This window comes from Amblyomma americanum, chromosome 4 (genome assembly GCF_052857255.1).
Source record: "Amblyomma americanum isolate KBUSLIRL-KWMA chromosome 4, ASM5285725v1, whole genome shotgun sequence".
NCBI classification, from domain to species: Eukaryota; Metazoa; Arthropoda; class Arachnida; order Ixodida; family Ixodidae; genus Amblyomma; species Amblyomma americanum.
Window position 1 is genome coordinate 216,133,170 of NC_135500.1, and position 13,235 is coordinate 216,146,404.

The 13,235-nt window shown below is 47.6% G+C and overlaps 1 protein-coding gene, 1 long non-coding RNA gene and 1 pseudogene across 2 annotated transcripts in view; all 3 read left to right on the plus strand.

Annotated features, from left to right (window-relative positions):
• LOC144127585 (uncharacterized) lies at positions 1-6,159 on the plus strand. The gene is made up of 3 exons (XR_013313547.1): positions 1-92; positions 2,899-3,163; positions 5,999-6,159. It is a non-coding gene; the product is annotated as an uncharacterized LOC144127585 (long non-coding RNA).
• On the plus strand, positions 6,069-12,895 carry LOC144130018 (uncharacterized; annotated as a pseudogene).
• The window catches only part of LOC144127586 (uncharacterized), a 20,708-nt gene continuing 16,303 nt past the window's right edge, over positions 8,831-13,235 (plus strand). The window contains exons 1-2 of the mRNA XM_077660568.1: positions 8,831-8,924; positions 10,039-10,173. The gene's annotated coding sequence lies outside the window, so the exon portion shown is untranslated. The remainder of the gene's footprint in view (positions 8,925-10,038; positions 10,174-13,235) is intronic.

The following is a 13,235-nucleotide window of genomic DNA, read 5'->3' on the forward strand; positions in this document are numbered from 1 at the left end:
GAAGAATGAAGAAGTGGGGGTACCGCCGCCGGGGGGGATACGAAGACGCAGGACAGCGTTCTCAAAATTCGGCCAGTGCGTCACTTGTGTAGGTGAGCGACCGCATAATGCTTTTCACGACTAGGTAGTCGTCCCGCCAGCGCTCTGTTTTCGTAATAGGAGGCTACCTTTTACTGCTTCAATGGGCTGCGTCAACAAGCTACTGCATTAGGCCGAGCAGTTAGTGACCTTGTATTTTTCCTCAAAGGAACGAATGGATACAGAAAACTAGCGTTGGCTAGAGGTGACATTTGACTGCAAATGATCCTCGCTATAACGGACTCCCACTTGACAATACCTGTGTCGAAGTTTTCTGCAGTCGAGAAGCTGAACAGCAGCTAAGCATTTAATCTACGCTTTCCATAAATCCAAGGCCCGATTTGCTCGCACCATACATCAGGAATTTGTACCACTTAATTTTAAGTTACGAATAAGTAGGTTGCATCGAAAAATAAATAAGCAGATGGCACCTCCTTCTTTCGAGCCTTCGTGATTTATACCTTAGCCTCGCTCGTGTGGTGATGAACCAGTACATTCTAGCAAAAGCTTGGTTTTTAAATTGCATGGCAAAGTTCTCCAATCCTACACCTTTTTGGACCTTATCTTTTGTTGTGCTGGGAATGCGAGGACTAATTTTTCTGATTTTGGGATAAAATACAAACAACTAAGCATGCACACTCAATTCGAGTGAAGTACTGCATAATTATTCATATCAGAATATCTCCTACGGAGCATTTATTCAGTGGTATAATGGAGACTGAAGATTTCGTATACAATGTGGATACGATATGAAGCTATTGATGACGACAAAAGCGTAACGTGGGCTTGATAGCATTGATGTCGATGTCGGTGAGCGATGCACTGCTTAATTATTACGTCGAATGCGCATACAGAAAGCAATGGATGGCCCGCACAAGAGACGATATACGTATGCAATGTGTGTGCATGCGTGTGTGTCAGTTATGCGCACCCTACCGCTTATCGATGTCTAGACCTATAGGCCACTCCAGTTGATGTTGGAGCCGACGCATGCAAGGTCACTCGATCGAGTTCTAGCTAACTTGAATCTTTACCTATTTAGCTGGCCTCAAGGTCTTATATTTATCTAGTAACAACACTGTGAATAGGGCGCGCTGGTATTTGTTAATAAATAACAAACTTTACTTAAAAAGCAAGCTGCGATTTCAGGCCTGGCTAGACCGCAGGAGGGTTTGCTGGGCAGTGCGTGACATCATGACATGGGAAAAAAAGAAACGAAAAAGCTTCGAAAAGAGCAAAGTTAGCTTAACACATTTTTCCATTAGGATTATTAGGAAGAACTATTCTTTCTTAAAAGCTGCTCGATAAAGATGTGAAAGGTGTGATGTGGCTAGGGTGCTAAAGGGCGCCGCTTCACAACTATCCTCCAGCAAGAATTTTTTACATGCGTTTTGTGGAAGCTGAGTTATCTGCAGTAAAAACTTGAATTTTCGCGCCTTCACGCCTTTCTCTCTCCTCTCGTCACTTTTTGCACGCTGAAATGTCGGCGCTCCTCCGCCGGCCCCTCGCACTCGCCCTCTCCGCCGGCTGCCGACGCGCGCGAAACAATGCTAGCCGTCCGCTGCTGACATAACGAGCGCTGCATGACGTAACGAGCGCGGATTTTGGCGAAAGCCGTGCACCGCAGGTCACCGCTGGGCGCGGAAGCGGGAGTTTTGAAAATTGTATTGTAAATTATCGGCTCCCTTTTGAGGTCCTGTACGCGGCATGAACGCTCGTTGGCCTGTACTCAGCATAATGCGAGCATTTTGTAGACAACCTCAAACACCCTATTCAGGGACCCTTTAAAGAAGAAACGAAATAAATTAGGCGGTTGATGTAATCCAAGGTTTGACGGAATACCGTCTGTTCAGGCAGTGGCAGAGGAAAATTTATCTTGGGTCACTGACCAATTCAAAACGTTAGTTGACGTTTCGGAATCCCTACGGATTCCTTGTTAGGGGTTCCAGAACGTCAACTACCGTTTCGACTTGGTCAGTGACCCAAGATTCATACTAAATGCAAGGCAACGGAAACGTCGTGCTTCCCTAAGCAGAGGCAAGAAATCCTAAGCTTACGTACCGAGGGTAACAAGTCTGTCCTTCTTGGCCATTATTCTATATGAAAAGCTCCCGTGCTTTTTAATTATTTAATATGGCTTCATTCATGCGCTGTTATATGAAAAAAAGTCGCAGGCCAGATGGCGCAGCTACCGCGAAGCTTTGGACCGGTCAGTCGTGCAGCGGAAATCTGCTTGCAGCGATAGTGCTGTGATGATACGGTGAGGACTTCGCTCATAGGCTTCGGGAGAACCAGGAATTAGGGCCGGACAAGCGCCATCGTTTAAGCGCGAACGAGTGGGCCTGTTTCAGAGAAACACTGTAGCTTCTTTCGATCCACGCGCATTTTACAAGTAGACTGCCGGCACCCGTGCTCCTGTGGCGCGCTGCAGGGCAACCAAACAGCTCATGCACTAGCAAGCAGCTACTATACGCAAATAGTTGCCTATATTAGTCACGTAACGTGCACATATTTCAAGCTAAAGTTCCGGATTCGAATGTTTAGTATGCGTTTCACTTTTTGTGAATCTGGTTTGTGTGGATAGATATGAAAGTTGTGCTTTGACAGAGCGTCTAGCGCAACGGCTTTGGACAAGAGAAGATAAAGCCGAACTATCTTTGCTGTAGACGTTGTGTTGAGCCACCGAAAAGGAGCGCGAGAGCAGACATTGGCTTCGTCTCAGAACTCGATTAAAAACGGCGTTGCCTAACCGCCTTCTGTGAAGTGGCTGTTGGACGTGATGTATATTCCTGTACGACGTCGTGCCTGCTGAACCCGCAGGTGCTGACCAGGCGCCGCCTTCAACCAAGGCTGAGCAGGAGGCTGGCACGTGGAGGGACGTCCCTGGCGCCCGCGGCTGCAGACGGCATGCGATGGACTTGGACACCTTCATGTTCCTGCTAGACGCCGGTTTCCACTTCGTCTGCGCCGCGGCCGTAGCCATAGAGTTCATCATCTACTTCAACCGTGGTTTCGGCAGCACCGGCGACGCCTTCACCCTGGGCTACTGCCTGGTGGTCTTGATCTTCCACCTTCTGCAGCTCAGGTGCGAGGCGGCGGAGTGCACTTGACTATTCGCGAAGGTCTGCGACGTATTGCGTGTGCTTTGTGGCCGCTGTGCGACTAAGAATTGATCCAGCTCACTCACTCACTCACTCACTCACTCACTCACTCACTCACTCACTCACTCACTCACTCACTCACTCACTCACTCACTCACTCACTCACTCACTCACTCACTCACTCACTCACTCACTCACTCACTCACTCACTCACTCACTCACTCACTCACTCACTCACTCACTCACTCACTCACTCACTCACTCACTCACTCACTCACTCAAACATTGCTGGTCTACGAGAAAAAAACGTTATAATATACGTATACTTATTTTCCCCTTTCTCGTGACTTTCTCATCACGTGACGAACAGCTATGAACCAGGTACCGTTGATGCTACAGTATATCGTATTATATCGACGAGGTGTTTTTTATTTAAGCTTCTGCAAGCATAACATGAGAAATACACGCAAGAATTTGCGAAATTACGACGCATAGCCCGAACGTTTGCTCGCGACTGACTATCTACTGTCTTTCCAAACTAGTGAGAGACGCACAAATTTCCTCACCTTGGCATAAGTTAGATTTATTAAATTCGTGATGAAAAACCGCCAAAAACAGACAGGACACACAGCAGAAAGAAGTCTTCTTTGTCTTGTGTAGCGTCAGTTTTGCGCTGTTTTTCTTTATGATTATCCACTAATTTGCCCAAACTTCTGCTTCGCTACTAAATGAAGGCACAGCGCACGAAAGACGGGATTGAGAAAGAGACAAACACAAACGCAGCACTGTGTTTGTCTCTTGGTCCCGTCTTTTGTGCGCTGTGTCTTCATTTAGTACCATGTACCGACTAGCCCAGACAAACACCTTATTGCAGTACATTTCTGCTTCGCTTACTAGATCCAACATAGGGATTCACTTGGAAGCACGAGTTACGGTTTGGAGGCTCAGGTTTATACTTCCTCTTCTCCTGACACCGGTCGAAGATTAGAGAATCACCATACCGAATACACTCGTATAAGGACCGCGCTCGTGTAGGGACTGCTGCCCCCAACTTGGTGCCCGAAAGTTTGGAAAAAAAAAAGCTTCTCTAAAGGCGATTGCTTTTCCGGTGTCTATAATTATCTTTGCGAGGCATGTACCGCGAGTAGCGGCCAACAATGAAGTCACGCCTGAATTTCGCAACGCTTTCGGTAGCGAACCAAACGGATAAAGAAGGCGGCGCGAGAGCCGCCTCGCCGCGATGGTCTCGCTCAGGAATCACCGTTATGAACCATCATCCAAACGGTCATTAGAATCGAGAACAAAATCGCATCGTCAAACCCACGTGTCACCTTCTTAGTTCTTATTCGGAATTAGTTAGGGGTGAAGCGACGTCTGCCAATAACGTGATCTACCAACCTGCTTTAAGGGTGGGCTATCCCTGCTGTTCGTATTTTCATCCAGACGCTCAGTTCGATGTGTCAGATATGGAATCCATTAGGCCCACGATAATTAGATATATGGGTCGTCGCACAGAAAGGGGATAAGCGAAGGCTGGCAGCCGAAAAAACTGAGTGGTATAAGGTCGCTTTTGTGTGAGGGCCACACCGGTCTATTGGAAAATCTACAAGAAAAAAGTACGGCCCGTTTACGAGTGTAAAGTTATTCTGAAATTTACAGTTTGCTACCCTGTGGATGCGATATGAAAGGACTTTTCAAAGCTGTGTAGACTTACACTACAGTTGACACATTTAAAGTGAGTAAAGATGGCTTCTCAAATCACACTACTGCATGACGAAACTAACGTGAGCTTTGGGAAAGCTTAGGCTTGCTACGTTGAGGCTTGCGAACGAAATAACCGCATTTCATATAACCAGATGTAGTATGTCTTTGTGGTTCTAATATTTTATTAAGACATTCCGGTTTATGGAATTCTGGGCCGTATTTTGTAACTCCTTATTCTGATTTTTCCTTTTGTTACTCCACGAACGTCGCGCGGCAAAAGGCCATTTTTCTCGCCGCTGCATATGACGTCTCATCCGTGTGTTTCACTACGCATTCAAAACGAGGGAAAATGGTACAAGAAACAAAACAGTTTTAACAAAGTCGCGCACTTAACCCATGCGTGTAGCCCTTGCGAGGGGCCCTGTTCTCATTATCTAGCGCTGCATATATGCTGTGAATGAAGTCGTGAGCGTCAAATGCTGACTCTCAATGTCAGCAACCTTGCAATAGCGTGCTGCATGCTGTTTGCTCACCGCGGTGACGTTTCTGCTGCGTCAAGTTTTCGTGGCACTGCATGTTTTATTCATGGCGCACTCTCGTGTTCTTTTGGTCTCCTGACTGCCTTTCCTCCTTGTATACCGACTTGCTTCATTCTTTCCGCCACAGGCGTGTTTTTCGGCTGCCACTGCTTTTCGTTTTTATTTCTGTATTACCCATAAAAACTTGCTTCGTTGACAGCATTTCAGCGCTCTTTAATTATTCTCTTAGCAAGAAAATTATTTTTAAAAATAATGTGTTAAGAGGGATCGTATCAATCTGCTGCATTCATGGGATGCAGACTAAGGTGAACACATCATGCCCTAGTTGGTTGTTCATCGCAGTGAAAACAGCGCAAACTTCACGAAGGACGCAGACAGCGCCTGTGTCTCGTCTTTCCTTTATGCGTCTTTCGTGAAGACTAATGTGGCTGATGCAATATCTGTTTTATGAGCATAAGCATTGCCAGTCTTAGACGGCTGGCTGGATTTCTTGCCCGGCCTGGCTGCTCCTCCCGCACACGGTGTACTCTGGTGGGGGCGACGTCTGACAGGCACTCGTACGCACTTCCGGCGCAGGTTCTTCAAGAACCACATCAACGTTCAGAACGTGAACGCCCCCGCGGAGTACTGAGCGAAGGCGACCGCCATGGACTCGGACATCCTGCAGTTGGACGCTATCTTCCACGTCTACTGCGCCCTCTGTGCCGTCTTCAAGGTGCGCCTGCCATGTGGCCACGACGCTTCATTTGTCCGTCGACCGGCCCCATTGCGGGGAAGAAGGGTTCCCTGCAGAGAATGCTTGGGGGCCTTTGTGTTCCATTGCGACGGGTGTCCTTCCTGCGTTGCTAAGAAAAAAAAGCAGGATTACTGGATAAGATTAAGCCCTATAGGCGATAAAAACATATGAGCACGACCTTGATTTTCTATTTCAATTTTGTGCATTAGCAGGACGCTTTTACCGCATGAAATTATTTCGACGATTGTCGACAGTCATCTACCCTGCATTTGGGTATTAATGAATTTTTCACTGTCAGGTCGGGATGATGCATGGCTGCCGGGAGTGGTTAAGCTGGGAAGAAGTGCCTGAAGCATAAACTAGGGTATTTCACTGCGTTTAAGAGAAGCGACCGCACGTTTTGATGCAATGGCGTCGGCGAGAGAAGATGGCAAAAAAGAAGAGAGAGACGAGGGTACCGATGTGTAATGATGCGCCTTATGCAGTGAAAAGACACAAAGGAGATTTTAGGGTGCGCTGAAAGGCCAGCCCCGCTTGGGTGAAATTCCACTACGATGACGATACCATTACAGAAATAATTATTGTTACGTGCTTCAGCATAGCTGCATTTTTTTACTGTAGCTCTGTTTCCGCGAGATTATTTAAAACTTATTGTTCAGAACAGAACAAGGTTTGAAAAAAATTAACGGTAATTGTAACGCGTCAGTCAAGCAACAGAATTTCTACTGTGTCCTCATTGTTGAGATATTTTTTTTTTGAACAACCTATGTTCTATTTACACTCCAGTCTACGCAGCGAGCTAGAATAATGCGTGAAGTTTAGATTGAAGAAAATTGGGTAAAGAAGAAAAATAAAGATTAAGATTTCAATAGAACAGGTCATTTGTTATAAAAATAAGAATAGTGTTTGCTGCTTCTGGAAGGTGGAAACTTCACTCACTGGGGCTTCACGTGGGCAAACCCGGCGTTTTCGCCAAGTGCCGCCGGTGCTGCTATCGCAGTGAAAATATTTTCCCGTCTCTCTGTAGAATTGTACCTGACGGCATAAGCCGATTTCTCACGAGGAAAGTAAAAATAACCTATAACCTTAAAAACAGTTGCAAACGGGCGAAATTTCACACGCCATGCAGTAAGCAGAGCTTCATGCTGCTATGGTCCTTCAAAACAATCAATTTTTAGCATGGTTATGCAAGGAACTATCCCTCCGTGTGGCTAACATATCACCGTTCTGCACTGTTATCAGTAAGCTCAATTTTTTTATTAATGTGTTCTGAGTTTCCATGTGCAAGAAACTAAGGGTCCCAGGCAAAAAGTCCTTCCTTGCACCTGACTGGGTCTGGGACCCTTTACAAACTGGAGGAAACAGTGCTATAGAAAAAAAAAATGCATAATTCAACTTTTACTCACATAGAGAAAGAAAGTGAAGAAAGCATACATAGAACGCATGCATACAAAGCACACACAGAAAGCAGCAAACACAAGAAAACAAAGTTCATAATAATGACAATATCATTGTCATTATCGTGACAATAATAACTTTTTTTTGCATGTGACTATGAAGTAGCGAAGGTATCCAAGGCTTTCTTGCTTTTTTATGCTTTTTTCCAAATGCTAAGTGGGAAAGCACGATCGTAGAGGTCGCCCATTATTCTGTAATAAGACAGGAAAACCTTTAATGTACAACAGAAAGAGGGTAGCCAGAGGGCTACCCGCCTAGGCGACGGCCGAATGTCTGTCCAAGGTGGTCCTAAGTTCGCAGTTTGCGCATTTTTCTGAAAATTGGCCTGGGTACATAAGACCCCAGAGGGCCGGGTTTACAAATGTGCAAGCTTGTAACCGGCGTCAGCTAATGATGGCTCGTTGCAAACGATAGTGCTGTGTAATTGATCTGTATCCCACCATGCGATCTCTGTGAAGACCACTTCGCTCGGGTCCGCCCGGAAGGAAAAGCCTCGGGTGAACTCGTGGGCCGCCTCAATGCCAGGCAGGAATGCATGTGCTCGTGTACAGATAGCGCAATTTTTCGGTCCATTACATGATGGCTTAGAATTGTATTCATCAGATGGAAGACACGACCCCTGTTGAAATTTAGTATGGCAGGGGGGTCGTCACTAATGATATACCTCGCTTTTGTGCCTACACAAGCCAGTTCTATGGCAGCTTCCTTTGCAGTCTCTGGGTTACCCGAGAGTACAGAGGCAGTTATTTTTAGGAGTTGTGCGAGAAGGAGTTGCTATCATTAATGACCTCAGACCAATCAGTGTGCATAATTACACATTTAGATGTATTATTGGTTCGTTAATTTTTCTTCGAGTGAAACGTCGGTTGAGATGCGCGGCAAATCTCACGGCAGTCCAAGATTTAAAAAAAAAAAAGGCAAATGATCGCTTACATAAATGCTAGACACCTGGTTGAAGTTTTTCATGTGTATTAGCAAAACAAACATCAATTTGCGCCTCGATAGATGGGGTGATTCTTGTGGCTTGTTCATACGATAACATCGTAGAATGGTAGTCACATTGGGCATGACCGACTGACAGCAAATCAATGTTTTATGTCTAGGAAAAAAAAGCAATGTTTAGACATAATGCAATGCTATATTCAATGAATTTCCTATTGCCGATGGAAGGAAAAGCTAGAGCGCTGCTAACAGTTGCCGCCGGCCGCAGATCCTGCAAGTGGTGTTTTCGGGAGGAAAGGACGATCACCGAGTCGGCACTTTCGTACGCTTCGTGCTTTTGCTGGCCTTCCACAGCTTTAGACTTCGGTGAGTCTTACAGCACAGCGAACGAACCGCGCACCTGAGCGCTGCCACGCTGATGTAGAGGAAAACTATACAGCCTTCTCGAATTCATAATTGGTGAATGGGAAACCAAAATATATACAACTCTGGGAATTTCTCACTCCTCTGCATTCTCCATGGGAAGTGGGAGTTCAGGGGAAAGTGGTTCGACCAATTTTTCAAGATTTCTTCTTGGCCATAAGTTAAAATACTGAGTGTAGACTGAAATCGGCGGCTGCACTCCCACGCACTCCCTGTCTATACTTGCTAACCTTGGAGGAGGCAGCCAGTATGGCACGCCCCTCGAAATCTTACCGCTATGATTCGAGAAAGCTGTGCAGCTTTCCTTCGTAATTGTATGACTGCGTTCAGGTTAGCGTTAATTGCAGTTGTTCCATTTCGCGTGCAGATGAAATGAAATCGGCTTCACGTTGCAGGCTTCTTCTAAACTAGATTCGGCTAGCTTTTCTGAGCCTTCCTTACTACAAGCCAAATTCCAGCACTGATCACATGCAGTCGACCACGGTAACACTCTAGGCATGGCCGTTCGATCGAGAGACCATGCTCTAAACAATGGTGTGGAAGGTGTTGTGGTGATGTTAGCTGTGGCCATGCACCAAATCTGTAAAGCTTTCTGTTCTGACAAGTCTACGCAATCATGTTGAAGCTTTATCTCCGATGGCAGCTAACCGAGCACTAAATTTGTAAAGTTGCTTGTACGTTAACATTTTGATTTCGTGATTTTCTTGCGACCGCCCTGGCTATTTAGGGTATAAACAAGGAGATGGCACACTCTGAAGCGGCTTAATCATGAACAACTCGAAGAGTTACCACAACGACGAAACGGGCAAGTTCGTGGTACATTGCAGTCCAACAACAGAGCTGAAATGGTAATACGGCTGCACTAGCGTCAGTTAACCTCACTGTGTTATAACCTCCACGATGCTGCTGAGCTATTGAGATACGCGTAGTGAGAGGAAAGTTTAGAGTAAGAATTACGTGACTACAGTGTGATGAAGGCGGTGCTGTTGAACGTTCACACTTAGCGCTTTTTAACAGAGATCGTCTGCGCTGCGGCGTTCCTTTCATTGCGCAACAGACAAATCTGACGCACAGCATGAAGAAGACGAGGCTAAGCACGGGCACCCTTCAGGCAGACTTCTGTCGGCGATTTCCCCCTACGGGTGTCTGTGCGCTCCTCGCGTCGCCCCGCACATCGGCTGAAGGGCGACCGGTGAGTTATCCGTAGCAGATTTCTTCGTTCGCGGTCAAACGTGGAACCTGCACTTGCTCTCAATGCTGAGTAATTAAGTTTCTATTTGGGATGTAGACAACTGCACGAGAAAAAGGAGCAAGCTTCAAAGCATCACGTCTGCTTTATTATCTTTTGAGCACAGCCCAGTCCCTCGCACAAGCAACACGGAACATCGCTCAATCACCTTTTTAGCTCACGTTGAGGGACTCCGTGTGTATTTTCAGGGCTTTCAAGATGCCAGCATTTTGGTCGTGTCCCTAAAAGCTGTAAAGAAGTTTCATTTTAAAACATTCTGAAGACATAAAACTACGCAGGAGACAGGACAAAGAAAAGATGCAGACAGGACGAGCGTAGTTTTGTTTTAGCTGAAGAGGCCTTTTCACCAAATAGCTTCTCAGGCAAGACCACAAAGCCGCCTTCCTTATCAGCCAGCATTAAGACAGGACTACGCTCGTCCTGTCTGCATCTTTTCTTTGTCCTGTCTCCTGCGTAGTTTTGTCTTCAGAATGTCTTACCAACTAGCCTTTCATCACACACTTCTAGAATTCATTTTAAAACTTATGGCTTCTGCACAACGCTCGTAGAAACGCGTTGCTGTGCACTATTTGGCCGCCTGTACATCTTTCGAGTTGAGCTTGAAAACGATAAGTTCTTTCACGTGGGACAGCCGGTCTCATCCGATCATTGCTTATTATACCATTAAAAACTTTTAGCGAAGGACTAACATCTTAGACATGTCGTTAGAACAAGACATGTTCCTGCCTGTGCTTCGTAATTCATCGTGAATTTCCCTTATTCTCGAGCCTTAAAAGCCAGAAAACTGCGCATTAACTCAGCGGACATGCAGTTTCCAGCCATCGAAAGAAGCCGCTAAGCCGTTTTTGTGAGCTCTAGACTGTGGTGTCATTCTGACTTGCGCGCACACGGTCACGCGCAACGGCGATAAGGCAGCGCACGTCGAAAGCTTATCACCGCAGACCGATATAGAAGGAAGAGGGAAATAAAGACAGGGGTTCTGTGCCCATCATCTGTCAACTGGCTTGTCTGTGTCTGCCCCTGAGCCGCGCCGTTCCCTTGACACGACATGTCATGAGTGGGATGCAGTTCGTAGGGGCGCTGCCGCGGCGCTCGACTGACAGCGGATTGTGCCATGGACCCCCCCCCCCCCCCCCCCCCCCTTCACGTCAACACCCGGTGGTCCGGCCGCCACGCTGACAATTCCTCCGCTGGGGAACTTCAACTTTGACGGGACATCGGAGTGGCCAGAATGGGTTCAGAAATTCCACGACTACCGGTACGCCACAGGCCTGAACGAAAGGAGGCCAGAAGAAGTCGATGTCCGGATGCTGCTGTAAGTACAGTGGTGAGCAGCCCCGTCTAGAGCGCGCCGACGGTGCTCTGCGGAGCAAGTCAGCGCCATCTAACGTTATAAGCTCTGGGTTTGAGTTATGCGTCCCGTGCGCATGCGCGGCAAATACAGAGGGATGCCTGCTCATCGCTTCCTTATCCAGCCCCCACCTTGCGACTTCGTTTCGTGCCGCCAGGGACGCGCTGCCTGGATTTGTGACGCTGTGACGGTGGCCAGGGCGTCGCCAAGCCGCCGTGTTCCACGAGTGTAAGGAGACGGCCAGAAAAGCAAGAGCGAGTGATAGCGGATGATCACACGTTTCTGCGTCCAAGTTCCTAGATCTGTACGGGTGCCAAATGCAGTGTCCCTTGTAGCTGATAACACAGCGCAGACACGCAATCAAACAGTACGCCTGCAACGCATGGTGCGTGGTGGTAACGCGCTAACATTATAAGGACAAAACGAAAACGGACAACAAACAACCAACTAAGTCCCATTCTCGCAGTCTTAGCGCGGTGCGTGTTTGAAACGCGCTATCATCCGCTCTCACTTGCTTTTGAAGCGCGCGATCACCCGATATCACTTGCACTTGATTGCCTAGGCGCCTGGCGATTCGCGCGAAACGTGTTGGTTTTCCAGCCGCTATTACATAATATTCAGCGCTGCCCTGGCGGCGTGAAGCGCATGCAATGAGAAGAAAAGATGCCGAGAACCCACGAGCAGGCACTGCTTTATTATTGCTGCGCATGCGCACGGGACGCATAACTTAAACCCAGAGCCTAACGTTAGATGGCGCTGACTTACTCCACAGAGCACCGTCGGCGTGCTCTAGACAAGGCTGCTCACCACTGTACACCACCATGGGCAGGCAAGCCAGGAAAATTTAGCTCTCAAACTTTTGGTCCCTCGGAAGAAGAATCGAAAACATACGAGTCTGTCTGCAAAAAGTTTTCTGCTCACTTCGTGGCAACAAACAACGTTGTGTACGAAAGCGCCTGTTTCCACTGCGGGCAACAGGAGACCGCAGAGTCAGTCGACCAGTTCGTAACCGCTCTACATGTTCTGGCTGACCGCTGCGATTTCGGCACCCTCCGGACTGGTCTGGTACGAGACAGGTTCGTCGTCGGACTTGCAGATGCCGTACTGTCTGAGTCCTTACAGATTGATCCCAGTCTCACCTTGGACACAGCGCTTGCAAAGGCTCGCCTCAAGGAGACGGTTTATCGACAACAGCGAGAACTACGCCCCACCAAGGCGAAGTCCGAAGTCTGGGCTGTAGCTCGAAAGACTGCGCCGAGTGCCTCGACTTACTACAACAGCGACGTTCGCAAACCTACGGCACGCCCGGTGTAGAAGAGTCATGAGGACTCGCAGCGATGCCAGTTTTGTGGACGCTCGTACCATCCTATTTTCAACTGCCCTGCTCGGGCTGTGTGGTGTAACAGCTGTAGAGCCAAAGGACACTTCGCTGTGGTCTGCACGAACCCCCCCCCCCCCCCCCCCCCAACCATGAGGTAGGCGTTTCCGCTCTACAGTCAGAGCCGGAAAGCTACTTTATAGGAATGCTTAGCGGTTCAAAGGCTAGGTTTGTTCAAGTAGCGACAAACGGAATGCCGATTTTCGCTAAGGTCTATTCCGGAGCAGAAGTCTCGGTCCTTCTGCTCGAATTCTCCGGAGTGTCTTCGCGGTTACA